The sequence below is a fragment of the Triturus cristatus genome, chromosome 4_1, assembly GCF_964204655.1.
Source record: "Triturus cristatus chromosome 4_1, aTriCri1.1, whole genome shotgun sequence".
Taxonomy (NCBI): domain Eukaryota; kingdom Metazoa; phylum Chordata; class Amphibia; order Caudata; family Salamandridae; genus Triturus; species Triturus cristatus.
The window spans coordinates 334,863,867-334,882,976 of record NC_140585.1 but is presented as its reverse complement, the minus strand read 5'-3'; the positions used below and the strand labels follow the sequence as shown (position 1 = coordinate 334,882,976).

At 39.6% G+C, this 19,110-nt stretch overlaps 1 protein-coding gene across 3 annotated transcripts in view; it reads right to left on the bottom strand.

Moving 5' to 3' along the window:
* LOC146854898 (transcriptional enhancer factor TEF-3-like) overlaps positions 1-19,110 on the bottom strand; it is a 779,218-nt gene that overhangs the window by 710,575 nt on the left and 49,533 nt on the right. Inside the window, exon 2 of one of the 3 annotated variants that reach the window (XM_085652321.1) lies at positions 11,980-12,091. The exons of the other annotated variants lie outside the window; for them this stretch is intronic. The gene's annotated coding sequence lies outside the window, so the exon portion shown is untranslated. The remainder of the gene's footprint in view (positions 1-11,979; positions 12,092-19,110) is intronic. 3 annotated transcript variants of the gene reach the window in all.

The window sequence follows — 19,110 nt, the reverse complement described above, 5'->3', positions numbered from 1 at the left end:
ATTCTTCCGCGATCTTCTTCGAATTAATTGGCTCAAATTCTAAGTCTAGAAATCGATTCTTCTTCAGCATTTATTCAGTTCTCAGACAGCATCCCGGTCTCTCAGCCTCTCTGCAGTACGAGCAGTAACTAACCAACTAAACTACCTCAATTATGCCCTTCTAATGGCATGTACCACCCCTAAATGTTTCAAATTGATGAAACTCCTAATTCAGATTGGACAGGAAATCATCACACCATGCTAAGTTTTAATAACTTTCTTTAGTCTATTGTTCAGCGTTTCCACCCCTTAAATTTATTTTCCCAAGCTTTATTTCCCACCCGCATTTCACATTTTTATCAATAAAAGTATACATTTAATCATTTTCTCATTCATCCTCCAGGATGTCTTCTGCTTTCCCAGGACATGTTACGATCATGCCCTTTGCCGAGGTTCAAGAACATCATCATGGTTCCTGGCAGGTTACGAGTGCGCATGCGTTGGGTATCACATGACATATAGACTTTAGTATTACTCTGAGGCCTAAATACGAACTAAATAGAAAGAATCAAAGAAACATGTTAGAAATCAAAATAAAATGATTTCACTGTATACTACTCTAATCCCATTTACTTATAAGAATCTTTCGCATTAGCATTTTAATAAAGTTGCATGGTTTAGTTTCAGCAAAAGCATGCGTTTAACATGTGAGTTTCAAGGGCCATCTTAGGAGCGATTGGGCAGCTGCAAAGATTTCCCCCTAAGCAAAGACTCGTCATTACTACGTAGATGTAGTTGACGCATACACAATACAGAATTCAGCGTTAGCAGCCATTTTAAGTCACACTCGGTGATGGAAATGGCCCTTTTTGCAGGGTTATCCCTAAACTTTTTGCTTTTTCCTCCTATTTTTTCCTGACTTGTGTGTGTTGGTTTTAGGACTCTGCGCACTTCACCACTGCTGAGCAGTGCTAAAGTGCATATGCTCTCTGTGTAAACTGTGTTTTGATTGGTGTTTCCATGATTGGCTATTTGATTTATGTGTCAGTCCCTAGTAAAGTGCACTGCGAGTGCCAGGGCCTATAAATCAAATGCGGTTGGTGGGCTGCAGCACTGGATTGTGCCACCCACGCAAACAGCCTGTAAAGTGTGTCTAAGGCTTGCCATTGCAGAGCCTGTGTGCAGCCTGGGGCTGCCATGTCGACTTGGCAAGTGCACACACTTGCAAGTCCCTAAATCTTCCCTTTTCTACATGTTAGTCACCCCTAAGGTAGGCCCAAGGTACCCCTGTGGGCAGGGTACATTGTATATGAAAGGTAGGACATGCCCTGGTGTGTGTGGCATGTCCTAATAGTGAATTACAGCCATTTTCGTTTTTCACTATTGCAAGGCTACCTGTTCTCCATAGGCCAGAATGGGCAGTTTGATTATTACATCTTACAATCCTAACTGACTCAGAGAACATGGTAGAAATTCGAATTTAGTATGCCTGAACTCAGAATGATAAAATACATCTTTTAGTAAAGTTGGTTTTAACATTCTGTGTTTGAAAATACCACTTTTAGAAAGTAGGTATTTTCTTGTCTAACTATCTAAACCTGCCTCTGCTAGGTTGTGTATTCCCTGTCTGGAGTTTGAATGACAGGGCTGGGGAATTCCAGGAGACAGGGTGAGTCCGCCCAGTGGTGAATAGAGAGATCTGCATCTATATGGGAGGGAGGAGTTGCACCCGGGGCCTGAATAGGACTGTGCCTGCCCGCCACAGTGCTGGCTCCACCCCCTGTGGTGCGTCTGATGTCTCTGCCCTGCACTGCACTGTGAAAGGAGAGAAGGAATCATGTCAACAGAGTGCTCCATGGCTGTGCCTTTCCTCCATAATGCTGGCTCCACCTCCTGTGGGGCGTCTGATGTCTCTGCCCTGCACTCTGAAAGGAAAGAAGGAGTCATGTAAACTAAGTGCTCCAGGACTGACCAGAACTGGTTTGGACTAGGCAAAGGCCCCTCTGCCCTCAGAGGACAAAAGATTTGGGGGTATAAGTAGTGGGACCCTGATCCCAAGAATTTAGATTACTTCTGAACTAAGGAACCTGCCAGGAGGAAGGACCGGGAAAGCTGGAGGAGGAGTACTGCCCCTATGCTGCGTGTTGAGGGGTTGGCCTGCAGTGGTTGCTTCTGGCTTGGGTAGGGGAAGGACTGGACTGTACTTTCATCATCCTGCTGTTAGAATTTTCTCCAAGGGCTAGAAGTGGAGCTTGCCTCCTGTTGGAAGTCTCAGGGATAGAAAAGACTTCATAGATCTCGCTGGAATCAAGGAACCTGCCAAGACGAAGAGCTGGAAGAGCTGCCAGGAGGAGTACTGCCTCTTTGCTGTGTTGTTGCTTTGTTGGGTTGGCCTGCAGCTGCTGCTTCTGCCTTGGGCAGTGAAAGGACTGGACTGAACTTTCTCTACTTGTGCTGAGTATCTCCAAGGGCTTGAACTGAGCTGGCCTCCTGTTAAGAAGTCTCAGGGACTGCAAAGACTTCACCAACCTCTGGGTACCACTCCTGGAACCGCTGTTTCAGTTGCCACAGAGAAGAGGGAACCGCGACCAACTCAGTCAACGACTCAGTCGCTGGCCTTGTGTCCTGAAGGCACCGCAGGCCACACCAACTCGCCCTGCACCGCAAGCCTTGGTCTCACCGACTCCGTCACCGAGCCACTGCCTGCACCGCATCGAGAGACACCGCAACCTGCATCGCCTCGCTTCACTTCGCTGGCCTGGGTTCACCGACACGGTCGCTGCTGGCTCGACACCCGTGACCGACTCGTCACGCACAGCTGTCCGGCTCAGCCAGCGCCAATTCCCGCCAACTGGCTCTGTCACCTGCACTGCAACCTGCCAGCACCGCATCGAGCACCAACTCGCCCTGCACCGCAAGCCTTGGTCTCACAGACGCCGTCTGCACGATCGTCACCGAGCCGCTGCTCGCACCGCATCGAGGGACACCGCACCGTGCACCGCTTCCACTTTGCATCGCAACCGCGACAGAAGGCAAGACCGACTCGCACCGCCGTGTGGGTCACACTAAGAAAGGTACTGTGAACAAATCTCTCCCGCTGTTGCTGGCCTGTACCGACGCGGTCAGCGGGAACTGCGAGACTGTTGTTTTCAGCATTGCGGTAGGCTCGGACCGAGCTACCGACTCGTACAAACTGTGTTTTTCAACGTATTTTGCAACTTAAAGACATTTTAAGAAGTAACTATTTTTGAAGTACTGTATGGTGGATTTTTATCGCATTTGGTCTTGTTTATATAAAAATATTGGATATTTTTCTAAAACTAGTGTGGTGTCCGTTTGTAGTGTTTACATTGTATTACTGTTGGTTTTGTGCAAATGCTTCACACACTGCCTCTAAGATACGCCTGACTGCTCATGCCAAGCTACCAAGGGGGTGAGCAGGGGTTATTTTAGGAGTGTAACTCCCTTGTCCTGACTAGAGTGGTGATTTCTGCCTGGCTTGGGTGCAAACCTTAGCCAACCAGAGATCCCATTTCTAACACTCGGGTTACTTGTTAGTACGACACATATGCAAGCTTCACCTAAACTTAAATGTATAAACTGTAATGCTCGTTTGTATTCACAAACACAATTATTACGGTATTACAAGTTATTTTGAGAAGTTTGCATCCGAGAAAGTTTCTTTTATATGAGTCCTTGCTCCATCAACCTGATGCAAAGAAGACCTGAATTTAAAGGGCCAATGTCTCTATGTCATAGCTCATTCATGACTGGGCACAACCACTCATGGTAAGGGAGGCCTGGATTGCTCTACCACTGCTGGGTTGCTCAGCAAATTTTCACTGGCGCCATGAGTGTTGGGTGTTACCTTGCCTCATACTCCATCTTATGCATGCTCCGGTCATGAGCTAGTGTTGCCTTGCACTCTTGAAAGGTTAGTTACCTTTATTTCAATGTGAAAGCTACATTCCCCTATTTCATTTTGTCTCTCTCTCAGGCTATTTTCAATTGACATTCCCTCAGATTGTTTTGTGCTCCACGTCAATCCATCTGACTTCCAACTTAGCAGGGGCACGCTGGGACCCAAAATACTGCTCGCTGGGCAGGTGCCGGTCTTTTAACCCCTCACCCTGTAAGGAAGTAGCACAAGCCCAAATCACCCACTTCAACCCAGGAACCTTTAGAGTTTATTAGCTCAGACTACTGTGCCACTTGTTCAGCAGAAGACCCCTTTCCTTCCACAAGCCCAGACAATCCTGGCAGGGAAGCCAGATCAGCCTCCATGATCTGACAAAACATTAAAAAAAATATATGATTCAAAACAAAAAAATATTATAAATTAGGCACTGTAGGGAACGTGTTAGTCTACAATTAAGAGAGACCTCGGTCTTTATATGAGCTGGTGATGAACTCCAATACAGTCAAACTATCTAGCAGCTAACTTTAAAGGCAGGTTTCTGTTAGAAATCCAGAGCTTACCTATAGTAGTCTGGAACTAGCAGCCAGACCTTTGTCAGAGACCTTTGTCAGAGAAAAGGACATGTAGTATATGAAGAGCAACAGTAAATCAGCATTAACTGTAAGAAATAAATTCCCAAACAGTGTATTTAAAAAAGATCAAAAACACTACAACAACAAGAATCGAATAAGGGATCAAGAGCTATGCATATATGAACAAGTTCCATGAAAAACAATGAGAATCTATAAAGTCAATGTTATGGGATGCAGTAAACCGTTGTCTAGGCACTCTAAAAAGTCAACCAGCGGTGAAGGAGGGATGGGCACTACCTTGAAATTTGTTTCAGAAAAACGCTTTACCTACAAACTTCAGCTTTTCCATGGAGGTCAAAAATCCGCCAGTAGGAAGGTGTGACCAAGAAGCTGTGGCCAAGATGGGTACAGAGAGAAAGGTCGGCTGGTTCCAGGGTACCAGTTAAGCTCCAAGCTTTACCCCCAAAATCTCCTAACAAGACAAATTGCCAAGTTGTGCTCTCATTAGCCATATTTTTTCCACCTGTTCTTGCCCTTGAGGTTTTTCTTCAACTTAGAAATGTTCCTGGAGGTTGCTTAATATCCTTGTGAACATTTCAGCACAGGATGACAGCATGGCTAAATAACCTATAACTACTGAGTCTGTTCAACCCTATGTTCCTATAGTCTTCTCAATTAAAACTATATATTATAAATGTGGTTTCACATGAAAGACTAAAAAGGAAAGACTGTAATGTGTGGCCATCTCACTTGTGTTTCAGTAGAAACGGCTATTCAAATTGAAGTGCTTGCCTTTATTCACCCATTGAACTCTAACACTGAGGCACTGGCAAAATCATACTTTAAAGAAAAGTAGAACATCTTGCAAAATCAAAAAAAATTAGGTCACATCATCTAAGCCCTCTCATGGCACCTACCCATAATACTGGAAGAGCAACCGCCAGCCATATAAAACTTTTTTTTACATATTTACATTTCACCCTATGGTAAATATCAAATAATAGGGTTTTAGAAAAGTCCTTATGGTTAAAAAAGTGCATGATATAAATTATTAAACACAGACCAGAAGATGCAAAATGAAAATTGGAGCTGCTAGCTATGATTGCAATATTCATCACTACCTTATGTGAGAATATTGAGAATACTGGATAAATTTACTAGTTGAGTGAAAAATTTGCATTGTATTGTATAGGTATGCATATAGCGCTTTCAATATCCTGTGCAAGGCCTAAAGCACTTTAACACAAAACAAATACTGTTGAATGCTTTTGAATGAACACTTTTAGCTATACTCAAATAAAGTGGTACATTTTAACAGAGAACTGCCATCAGATAAATATTTTAACTACATTGAATGGTAACCTGTTTTAAACCTCAGAATGTGGCTCAGTAGAAAGTTTAAAGTTACACACCCGGATTGAAAAAGAGCCCAGAATTATGGAGACATTAAGCTCCAGGAAAAGTCCATTGAGCAGACAACACGCTTTAGAATATCAAAAATTACCTTAGGCTCATGGCATTTGATCAATAAAAAACGAATACCTAACCATTTAAAAATGTCACATTTTTAAACAGTTAGCTCCCTAATACAATTTTACTGTATTCAACCTTTCACATGCTTAATGTAAGCAATTCTCCTGTGCAATAGCTAAGATCCTATTACACCACCTAGCAGAAAACCTCCACAGTAATAGACAAAGCTTTCCATAAAGTTTCATTGTTTCAATCTTAGATTGTGTGGGACAAACATATGCCGTAATCATAGGGACACGCTTGGAGTGGAAAGGATTAAAGCGGAACACAAATGTACGGTCAAAATCAAGTTGATAAAATGAAAAATATATTAGTTAACTTACAAAAAGGCAAATGTAATATTAAAATGAAACTGGTGAAAATTACTCTAACACTTACAAATAAACTCAAAAGGTTGAATATTAGCATGGAAGTCTTTAGGTATCCATGTTGTTTTTAGGGGACGGTTGAAAAGTCAGACAGTTGTTCTAATTGTTGTTTGTGGTCTTTTTAGTGAGATGTGTCCAAAAGGTAGTACAACTGGCAAGTGTGTGTCACATGGTTGGGTGGGCATTGAAGGGCTGCATCGGGAAGGAGAGTTACTTCAGACTAAAAAGGTTTTTTAGAACTACAGACCTGATTTACAGTCTGGTGGATGGGGTTACTCCGTCACAAATCTGATAGATATCCCGTCGCGTTATTAAGATTCCAATATATCCTATGGAAATTGTAATGCACTGTAGTGATGGGATAAACCCTCCGCCAAACTCTAAATCAGGCCCTATAACTGCACATATTGTCAAAGGAGAAGCAACACGAATGCTGTCAACTTTTTAAATTGTAAAGGATTGTTTTGAATGAAGTTGGCTCAAATAACCAATAGCAGTTTACCTTTTGCTGTAAACCTTCCACTTCTAGCCCCTTAGAGGTTTTCAATGAGCTCAGTGCCTTTCAGCAGCAGTTGTATACAGGCTGAATCTAATAAGGGCTGCATAAGAATGCAAAGGCTGCCTAGGTGGCTGCATGAAAATGGTACAAGATCAGATTAAAGCTGATTGAGAGAGTGAGCGAATAAATAAAGGTCATGTTGTTGGAGGTGCCGGGAATATCAATGAAAAAACAGAGAGGGACCCTGAATCAATAAGTAAGAGGGGAAAGGAGTCCGGGAATAATCAATACAAAAAACTTAAAAAAAATTTAAAGAAGAAAAAACAATCCATATACCCGACACAAAAGCAATTAAATGAAACAAACAGTACATACAGTGGATTCATACATATAAAAACACAAGCAATAAATAATACACACTACAGTATACCATACATAAAAGACAATAACCAAGACAAAAAAGCGCCGACGCGCGTTTCAGAGATCCCATTATATTGTATGAGCTCCTTCGCCTGGGCGCAGATAACATGACAGTCTTAGTAGAGATACCCAAATGGATTATTTGAGACTGAGTAATTATTTACATGTCGGGCTTCAATCACATAAAAGGTCTGTGGAGCACAAAACCAAAATTTTAGATAATGAAAAAATACAAAACACGAGAACTGTTGGAGCAAGAATACAATCCCAGAAAAAAGGAATTTAGAGAAGCGAAAAATCCATCACCAGAAATAGTGTCAGACACAGGGTTAAGGTGACATAATATAAACAGTGTGGCGTATGTTATTTGAACCAATAGCTTCACAGTTAGAGATGGAGCACAAATCACTAAGCGAACACCCACTTGGAGAAAGATAAGAACAAAAAAGGAAAAAGAAAATTACAAAGGGACATGCTTAAAAAAGAAAAGCACATACTTAACAGCGAAAACGTCCCGGTGGAAATTCTTAGTCAGTGGTGTGAGCGTTGCTTCAAACACCTGATACATAAGTTAAAGCTGGAGGCTCAGGCAGGGAAAACCAAATCTAAGCTGTGTAGGGCGCTTTTTGGTCTTGGTTATTGTCTTTTATGTATGGTATACTGTAGTGTGTATTATTTATTGCTTGTGTTTTTATATGTATGAATCCACTGTATGTACTGTTTGTTTCGTTTAATTGCTTTTGTGTCGGGTATATGGATTGTTTTTTCTTCTTTAAATTACAAATTGTGTTAATGCTGAATCCAAAATGTGTCTGTTTTTATATATAACAAATGAACATTAGTAGTGACATCACTACAACATTCATACTAAAATGTATAAAATTATTTTTGATAAATAAATGAAAATGAAAGTAAAAACAATTTAAATACTATGGTTGGTCTGTGGGTACACCTCAATTTATGGACTTAACGCCTATGAATATTGTATAGGTGGGGGGAATGTGCCTCTGTTTTTTTTCATGTTGTTGGAGGTGCTGAATGGCTTCTTTTAATCTATACTTCTGATATCCTATTTATAGTACTTTCTTCTTTCTGGCAGGGGGATGCTGCTCTCTTAGGCCAAACGCAGTTTCACGGCCTCAAATTGAGCTTTTGAGAGATCGCAATGAAGAGGACTTGCACAGAAGAAAAGGCTCAAAACAGGAAAAAGTGCCGAAATAGGTCCAGTATATCTAGGCTTTTCTGTGCTGATGCTGAAGCCTCATTTTGCAGCTTGTCCTATGCATATGTTCAAAGTACTTGGGCACTAAAACATTACCAATGGCGATGTTGGAAGGGCTTCAAATTTAGCTTAAAGAATCCTGCACTTGGTAGTGTGTGGATTTTGAATGAATCTTCAGGCTGTTCACCTTATGACTATTTCCCAGCACAACCCTTTGCAGTGTGCCAATGTCTCTCTCCTGCTATACACATATATACACAAACCCTGGTTCTAGGCTCTAAAGAGCTTCCTCTGAAGTGTTTTCTGACTCCTTTTTTCCTCGATGTCGTTGCTGCCAGTACTAAATGTTTACAGGTACCCGGGGCTCCCACAAACGTTGGCAGCCAGAGTACTCCACTGTGCCTGGGGGTGACAAGTTCAGTTCTTGGAGAGCAATTTTGCAAGTGAGAATAGCTTTTCTGCCTCTTGATCTTACCTCTTTGCTCTTACAAAGCTTACCATTTGTTCCACATATCAAATTATCTAATTCTGGTTGTTTCATATATTTTGTTTACCAAATTCTAAACCAGATCTAATCTTGCTAGCTTTACCCCAGCTGCCTCCAGCTATTCTATTATTCATGTATGAATCAATATTGTGTTAGGATTATAGTCCTTCTTCCTGGAGCTTAAGAAACTGTTTTTGCTGAATTTTGTTTTTTTGGGCTTTGAATTAAGTAATGCATTTCCTATCGTGGCGTTCTAGCCAGTTCACGTTCCCAACTCGCCTGCTGTGTATTTATGTACTTAGAAACAATGATCACATTATTCTCGTCCATCAGCAATAACTTGGGACTGCACTGCAGTCCACCATTCTTCATAGTACAGTAAAGTATTCTTTATTTCTGTCCTTGATGAAGGCCACAAAGTCCAGCTTTGTCAAAATAGGTCTGTCTAGTGGCCATCAAAGTTTAGTTTGTGGATTTGTGTACAGATCTAATTTCATAAATGAGGAAAGTGATTTGATAATACCTGTGGCAAATGATCAATGTCTGTTACCTGGAATACTAATGTATTATTACAAAAGGATAGGCAATTTGTGACTGGCACGTGTGTATGGTAGAATAACAAGTGCAATACTTACCATTAAGACATATAATCGTTCTAATGGATCTTTGCCTAAAATCTCCAAACCACTGTCTTATGGTCTCTCTAAATTAGGGGAATAATTTAAATCATTCCGAGCGTTCTTGTTCCCAAGCTACAAAAAGTGAGAGATTTAAGTCTCCCCTATTTTATTTCGGCTTAACTCTGAGCTCTGTCTTGAGTCGAGTAGTCTCATGAAACCTCATCTCAACAAAGACAGAAGTTTCCCAGCTTTGCCCGACTTCACAGGAGGCAAAGTTGCAAAGTTATACCTGCCCTGTCCCACCTCAAATCAGAATTTCCTTCCACAGGAAGTCCCATGAGCAGCATATCTGCATCAGGAAATCGTGCAGATGCCTGCAACACTCCCTATGCAGGTATTGGGTGTAGGGAGGGAAGGCAGTAGTGGACAGTGTGGGGGCTGCTGCAGGGCAGTACTTGGGTAGGTACATGACTATGCCTGGGTCTTAGCGCACTGACAGCCCTGCCCTGCCCTGATGGGCTCTTTGTTACAGCTGGAACAGTTTCTTGCTGCATTCCACAACCTCAAAAACTGCCCATTTTGTAAACGACACACTTTACCAAGCTTGTGAAACTAAAAAAAAAAATGCATCAACGTTTCCAAATTGCAGTTCTTCTGAAAGCTGAAGATTAAACTAAAAACAATATATTCAGCCATTATGTTTTAGTCATTAAAGTATTGTCAATTATACTGAGGCGCGTGTCCTGAAGTAGAACTATATAGGATCTGAGCGATGCAGGAATGTTCTGCTTACTTTTAATCCAAATAAAAATATTATAACTACTTGTTATGGTGTTTGTATATCATGTATAATTTAGCCTTTTTCCCTTTCTTGACTTCCTATTTAAATTTTTCACAAGTATTTGTTCTCCACTCATGCATGGATGGTTCATTCATTTTCTCTTTTCCTTACACCAGAATTTCCTTTTAACAAGCTCCGAGATTTCCAACACCCCATATCGACTCATTGCAGCTCATGAACTGAAGTTTTCTCCTTCTCTCTTTTCTCTATTGTTCCCCTGCACCCCGGGGAATCCCCACTCTCATTAACCCCCGAAAGTGTCACTTACAGTCCTGTTATTTGAGTGTGTGTTCAAACGAAACACACTTTCAAGTGGTTACATATTTTCTCTGAGAAGTCTATTTATCATGTCTATTCTCCCTCTTCTAATCTGTGGACTCTCTCAGAAAATTGTGAGATAAAGTGTCAACATAAGAAAATGATTTATTTCGAGACATAATAACCAACGGTCTAAAAATTAATTTTCATAGTTACTTTCAGTGCCTTAAAGTTAATAATCAAAAACCCTGGTTGTGACTGCTTCCCCTTTTTTTCTATTATCTTTTCTCGTTTTTACATCAGTTGCTGTCATGCTTTACTTCTGGTGACACACAACACACTTCATTGCTCCTTCGCCTGGTGCTGCAGGTACTTGAGAAAAGATATCCCATGGGAGCAGAGGTGAAATACATATAATATTGAGGGAGCAGAGGTGGAATACATATAATAATGAGGGAGCAGAGGTGGAATACATACGATATTGAGGGAGCAGAGGTGGAATACATACGATATTGAGGGAGCAGAGGTGGAATACATATAATACTGAGGGAGCAGAGGTGGAATACATATAATATTGAGAGAGGACCTCACAATAAATCACTAATCAAATGATGTAAACACTCTGTATAGGAACATCTCTCACTTTCAATCTTCATGTCTCCCTTTGACTCTCTTTGGTGTGTGTGTGTGTGCATGCTTGTGTGTGTTTACACATTATATATATATATATATATATATATATATATATATATATATATATATATATATATATATATATATATCTGCAACACACTATTTTCGTTCTTACCGAAAAAATGCAAGGACACCTTGGAATTGCATGGGAAGAAAAAATACTGACTGCACCAGCAACGCGTTTCAGCTTTCGCCTTGGTCACGCTGAGGGTCACGCAGTAACAGTATTTTTTTATTTCATTAGTGCCCTAAACATAGTGAAAGGACAATTGTAACACAAAATGAGTTTCTCCAAAAAACATGTCGGCCATCTTAGTACTGTCACATATTCATCAGCTATAACTGGATTCGAATGTTATTATACCATCCCAAATGATTAGATGAATCGATGTGGCACCGTTAATATCGGGACACTTATTCATTATATCCATTTGTAAATCCTATTCAGTTAATAAATGTATATCCAACATATAAGACAGTAATAATATCAGTCCAGTAAAGCTTATGTACATCAATACTTGTAGATGCAATAAACACTTTAGCCCCAGTAAGCCAATAATTAATATACCTCATATATATATTTCATACAAGTGTACAGCAAACGGTTCCGCCCCAGTAGGCATTAGATTCCACAGTACTGTTTGAATGCCTGGCCTGACTTTTAAGAAAGTGCACCTCACCTAAAATGTGAAAAATAAAAGAAATCTTTTAGTGGTGATAAAACTGTTTAAAAAGTAGACAATTTCAGCAATAATTGTTCAGCAATAGTTTAACAAAAGGCTTTTTTTCAAAATTCTTTTAGTCAAATTTACACATTGAAAGTATGAAAGTTACTGAATTTTAATATCGTAGATGTACCGCTAACTCCTCACTTGAATTTAATCCTAAAGGAGTCATAGTTTCCAGATCAATGATATATCTAGACTCTAACTGGCTTAATGCCAGTTGTCTATTTCCACCCCTTACATTAATTGGAACAGCATCAATAACCACCAAACTTAAAAGTTTTTCATCTTGGAGATGATGGTCAAAGAACTGTCGGGCGACTGAATATGGTCTGTTGTTGTGACGTATCGCCCTGATGTGTTAGCTGATCTTAATAAGATACGACACAAAAAGCTCCCTTTTGTAAAAAGAACCTGAACTAAGATCAGATCAGGGCATTAGAGGATTTGAAACAGGATAACAACATAGTAATACGCCAGTCTGATAAAGGCGGTAATGTTGTGCTACAGGATAAACAGGCCTACCTGATGGAAGGTTATAGACAGCTAACTGATGAAGTTTGTTATAGTGTCTCAGATAGGAATGCCATAGTTAAATCAAATATGGAATATGGAGAGTTGCTTGTGGATTGGAGAGAGCGAGGATTACTGGAATGGGAGGAGTATAATTATCTAAAGTGCCCATATCCACCTACCCCCGTACTCTACCTTCTGCCTAAATTGCATAAGAACCCAGTGAACCCTCCAGGGAGACCTATTGTTTCCTCCATTGGATCCCTATTGGAAAATACTTCTCATTTTATTGATCATTACCTTAGACCATTTGTGGTCAGTTTACCAACATATTTGAGGGATACAACTCACTTTTTAACAATCGTTAATGGGATCCATTGGGAACCTAATTTTATTTTGGTCACCCTTGATGTATGCAATTTATACACATGTATTCATCATAAATTTGGCCTACAAGCTGTCAGACACTATTTGAAAACTCGTTTTATCTCTTTATGGTCACATTCTGAAATGATTTTGGCTACGATTCAATTCTGTTTGACGAACAATTTCTTTATGTTTGATGATGTCATCTACCGTCAGTCACAAGGCACAGTGATGGGAACCTGCTTCGCCACCAGCTACGCCAATTTGGTGATGGGCTGGTGGGAGGAGCAGGTGGTGTCACAAATCCCAGAATTCGACCGCTGTGCCCTGTGGCTCCGGTTCATTGACGATATCTTCGTCATATGGAATGGTGATATCGAGTCAGCTAGGAGGTTTATTACCAAACTTAATGATAACCAGTATAACATTGCTTTAACTGAACATATAAGCAAGACTGAAATTGAATTTTTGGATGTTTTGTTGTGGATAACACCATACACACACAATTGTTCCGAAAGATTACTGCAGGTAACAGTATTTTGAATGCAGCGAGTGCTCATCCTCGAAAACTGATATATAGTATCCCTTATGGAGAACTGTTACGCGCGAAGTGCAATTGTAGTTCAGAAAGCAGTTATGTGAAAGAGAAAGAAATAATGGTCCATCGTTTTAAAGAAAGAGGATACAATACTAGAACTATATCAGAGGCATGTAACAGAGTGGAATTAGTAACTCGTACACAATTGCTACATCCAACAAATCGTCAAACTAGTGCTGACAAACTGAGGTTTATTACCACTTACCCGGGACAAGCTCAAGATATTCGCCAAATACTTAAAAAACATTGGCATATCTTGTTAACTGATGTCAATCTTCAAAAACATCTTAATAGTTGTCCTCAAATCACGTTTCAGAAAAGTAAATCACTCCGAGACTAATTGAGTCCCAACTATGTGACCCGGAAGGGTGATAAAATCTGTACTAGCCGACCAGGCTTTCGATGTTGCAAGAAATGCAAGGCATGCAGTAATAGTATTGACTGCACTACACTTGTCATAACAAGCAGGGAGAGGGAATTTATAATCAAGAAAGCCCTAACGTGTAACACCACATATTGCATTTATGTATTGATTTGTCCCTGCAACAAAGCCTATATTGGCAGTACGATTCACTGTGCAAAGAAACGCGTATTAGTACATGTCAGGGCGATACGTCACAACAACAGACATCTCCAAGATGGAAAACTTTTAAGAATGGTGGTTATTGACGCTGTTCCAATTAATGTAAGGGGTGAAAATAGACAACTGGCATTACACCAGTTAGAGTCCAGATACATCATTGATCTGGAAACTATGACTCCTTTAGGATTAAATTCAAGTGAGGAGTTAGCGGTACATCCACGATATTAAAATTCAGTAACTTTACTACTTTCAATGTGTAAATAACTTGGCTATAGGAATTTTGAAAAAAAGCCTTTTGTTAAAAACTATTGCTGAAATAGTCTGCTTTTTAAACCGTTTTATCACCACTAAAAAATGTCTTTTGTTTTTCACATTTTAGGTGAGGTGCACTTTCTTAAAGTCAGGCCAGGCATTCAAACAGTACTGTGGAATCTAATGCCCACTGGGGCGGAACCGTTTGTTGTACACTTATATGAAATATATATATGAGGTATATTAATTATTGGCTTACTGGGGCTAAAGTGTTTATTGCATCTACAAGTATTGATGTACATAAGCTTTACTGGACTGATATTATCACTGTCTTATAAGTTAGATATGAATTGATTAACTGAATAGGATTTACAAATGGATATAATGAATAAGTGTAACGATATTAATGGTGCCACATCGATTCATCTAATCATTTGGGATGGTATCAAAGTATTCGAATCCAGTTATAGCTGATGAATATGTGACAGTACTAAGATGGCCGACATGTTTTTTGGAGAAACTCATTTTGTGTTACAATTGTCATTTCACTAGGTTTAGTGCACTAATGAAATAAAAAAGATACTGTTACTGTGTGACCCTCAGCGTGACCAAGGCGAAAGCTGAAACGCGTTGCTGGTGCAGTCAGTATTATTTCTACACTGCATTTCCAAGGTGTCCTTGCATTTTTTCGGAAAGATCTAAAATTGTGTGTTGCATATTGCAGGGTGCCGATACTCTGAGCGAGGACCGCCCTAAATGACAGCCTCTACCAATATTGGGATCTGTATATATATATATATATATATATATATATATATATATATATATATGATAAAGTTTCCCATTGAAATCCCTCACTTGCGGATACACACGGGCACAGACTCCAATGTTGTTGGTGCTATGAATTTATTGCTGCTCGCTACGTATCATGACGCGTTTCGGTTACCACACGTGACATTGATCACATAAAGAATGCTCTGCAGCATTGTGATTTAAACACCCTGGATTGTACCACATGACAATTACTATGATAGGTATAAACAACAGACTATCACCATAGACATTGTGCAATACATCGGTTGCATCATAAAAGATATAACTTTTTGAAGATTTAAATTTTATAACTGCATAATGCATATTATAATTGTTCATATTATGTATATACATTTACATTGCTGGCATTTAGCTCCTATATTGCATCACCCTTAAGCAAGTTATTTCATCAACTCAGTTACATTGATAGAAAGGGGGAATGCTACTCAATTCCAATACCAATGTCTATACTAAAGTGCTGTGTGTGAATAAATATTGAATATTTAAAGGGTGTTGTGCTACCAAAGCGCTAAGTGATTGATAACATGTTAAAAAACATGTAAAAATTTAGAAAAAGAGGCAGAGTGTTGTATCAGCTTTGGGGGTCTGCGATTAAAAATAGAAATAAAAATGATGTTTAACATTGGATGATGTAAAACATCTGGGGTATATATAAGAATTCAACAATTGACAGTATATTCTATTTACCCCTATACATTAAGACAACCCATTCGTATAGGATATTGCACTATTGAATATACATTATAAGCAACAAAATGGCGATTCAGGATTACATTTTCTGACAATACATTAGTCAGCATATTAGGTATATATACAGATTATTAAGCTGTAAAAATCATAGAAAATTGTGCAAATCTTCGCTATTGTTGAGACCTGATGGTGATTTGGCATCTAATTCAAGATTTATTTGTGTTTCCAATTGACGGAGCTGCTTTTCCCTATTGCCACCTCGCCTCAATGGTGGTATTGCTCCGATAACATAATAAGTGAGGCATTTAAGGTCGTTATCATGTTCCGATTTGACGTGTCTAGCCACCAGGTACATAGGGTCTGAGTTAACTATTGCCCTTCAACGATGGAGAATTCTCATGTGTACCTGCAGCTTCGTGCTTCCGACATAGCGTAGCCCACATGTACACTCAAGGACATACACTGCAAATTCTGTTTGGCAGTTGTAGTTCCCCTTTATAGCCACAAGTTCTGAAGTAAAAGGTGTGGTATAATGGGTGGTATGGATACCAAATTTGCATGCCCTACAAGAGCTACATTTTAAAAAAACCTTCTTCGGTACAAGCCAAGTGGTAGTTGAACTGGTCTCAGGGCTGCTCTTAACTAATGTGTTTCTCATAGAGGGAGCTCGCCGGAATGTGAGAGTTGGTTTTTCTGGTATTTTTTGGCCCAGAACTGCTTCTGTTAATACAAATCAGACAATTTGTATCTCTATCACCCTCAGCTTGCTCTCCTGGTGACTGTAGGTGGTTATGAGACAGATTTTTTAGCCCTCTTTGTTCCTTTCTTTTTTCTCACAGATTATAGGTACGAGACTTCCCTTATCTGGCCCCAGCATGGTTTCCCTTGGTACTGAATTTGCTTTGGAGATTGCTTGTTTAATTGTTTTGTCACTATAGCCTCTCTCCAAGAATCTCACCATAGCTTCTTGTTGACATTTCTCTACATCTTGATTAGAACTGCATATCTTAGTCTTAAAAATTCACCTTAGGGAATACTATTAATAAGGTGCCTCAGGTGAAAACTAATTGCATGTAGTGTTGAGTTTCCTGCGGTGTTTTTGTGGTGCAGCTTTGTCTCAAGCTTGTTGCCTGATACATACATTTTTACATCTAGAAAATCTATGATGTCTTTATCGATGTGGGAGGTAAACTCTAAGTTGAGTTGATTTGTTGTTAATATGTTCTAAAAAAGACCTCTGCACTCTCTTTAGTTCCTTTCCTCACAATAAAAATATCATCGATAAACCTCGTATAGTTAATAATATATAGTGAGAAAATAAAAACAACTTGCCGAATGTATCCTGGTGTTCGTTTCTCTCAGTTCGCCGCAAGGAGGTACATATATATATCAAAAGACTCACGAACTCCCGCAACCTCCTTACGGCGATGAAAGAGAGACGGACCCAAAGGTATCAGGCAAGATGTTTAATCGACCTTCTCCTCACAAAACGATGACGCGTTTCGGGCTACAGAAGCCCTTGTTCACATGGGGAGCACAGTCCACCATGATAGTTTTCAGTGTTGCTTAGTGCACACCCCCCTCTCCGGGTTCCGTGTCACATGACAGTAAGCATAGAAGACAGACTTTACACTGCAACTCCAATGAACTCCCCATACGTGATCAAGAAGTTCCATAGGATTATACTCTTATTGTTCTTACACAACGAATTCAGAGTTATAAATACAAAATCACAATATTGTGCAAAATGCAAAAGATGTTAAATAACTGTATAAATACATTTAAAATATCACCTATCGTGACAAACTCAAAAATACACAGACCCCAGTGATGGCAAATGCCTCTTACACTGGAGACGGCTATTATTATCGGTCCAAAATACCAGAATTATGTCAAAATTAATATTATGGCCTAAATAGTACAGTTTGTCATAAATTAATGAACATGTAAACAATGCATACTACACAGGATAAATCCTTGTTGTTATTTGTATTATGTGCTGATCTCCTATGCTAAAAAGGAGTCTTCTATATTAATTCCATATACTATTGTGTTATCGATGATCCCAACTTACTGTTTTTTAAAAGAAATAAAGTGCGTAAGTGCCTAGCAGCATAAAACGTGAAGTGCAAAATGGTGCTACAGTGCAAATTTATAAAGTGCTTAATATAGTGTGTGCAAATTTAGATATATTAATAACAGTAAAAACAACGTCCCAGTAGATACTGTTAAAGTCATATAAATATTTTTGCTAAAAAATCTTATACCAAATGTATCACTCTAAAAACAGCTATTCCAGCAGATAAAACATTTAAAATCATTACATCATGATAAAAAAATCTCTGCCCTAATACATCCACTACAATCTTAAATTCTAAGAAACTCATCCAGCAAACATATACCATAGCGCCACATGATTGAAAAATACAAAAATAAACACATGGTGTTACTCATGTCTAGAGAAAATTCTGCATATCTTCAGTGTTGTTCAAACCGTTAGGCCAGTTGCTATGAAATTCTAGGATCATTTTTGTCTCCAGCTGCCTTAATTGACGCTCCCTATTGCCAGCAAGTCGAGGTTTAGGGATAGCATCAATAACAAAATATGTGAGGCAATTCACGTCGTTACCGTGTGTTGTTTTAAAATACCTCCCTACTGGATATGCAATATCACTATCCAAGATGGCTCGTAGGTGTTGTAACATTCTGGCATGCACCTATAGCTTGGTACTACCAATGTAGTTAAGACCACAGGTGCATGTCAGAACATACACTGCATAATCTGTTCTGCAATTAAAGCTACCATTGATAGCTATTGCTTTCCCACTGAAGGGAGTCACATAATGGGTCTTGTTGATTCTGAACTTGCAAGCTCTGCAAGATGAATACTTTCTGAAGCCCTGAGCTGGCCTCAGCTAAGAAGCTGTCTTATCTCAGGGCAGCTTTTATCAAGAGTAGAGCCAATGGACCTAGCTCTTCTAAAAGTAATTAAGGGGGTTTCAGGTAGTCGTGTACGTAAAACACCATCAGTGAGGACAATTGCCCAGTTCTTTTTAATTATAGATCTTATTTTCCTTTCCTCAGTGCTATAGGTGGTTATTAATCTGGGACCATCACTCTCTCTGTGCGGAATCACAG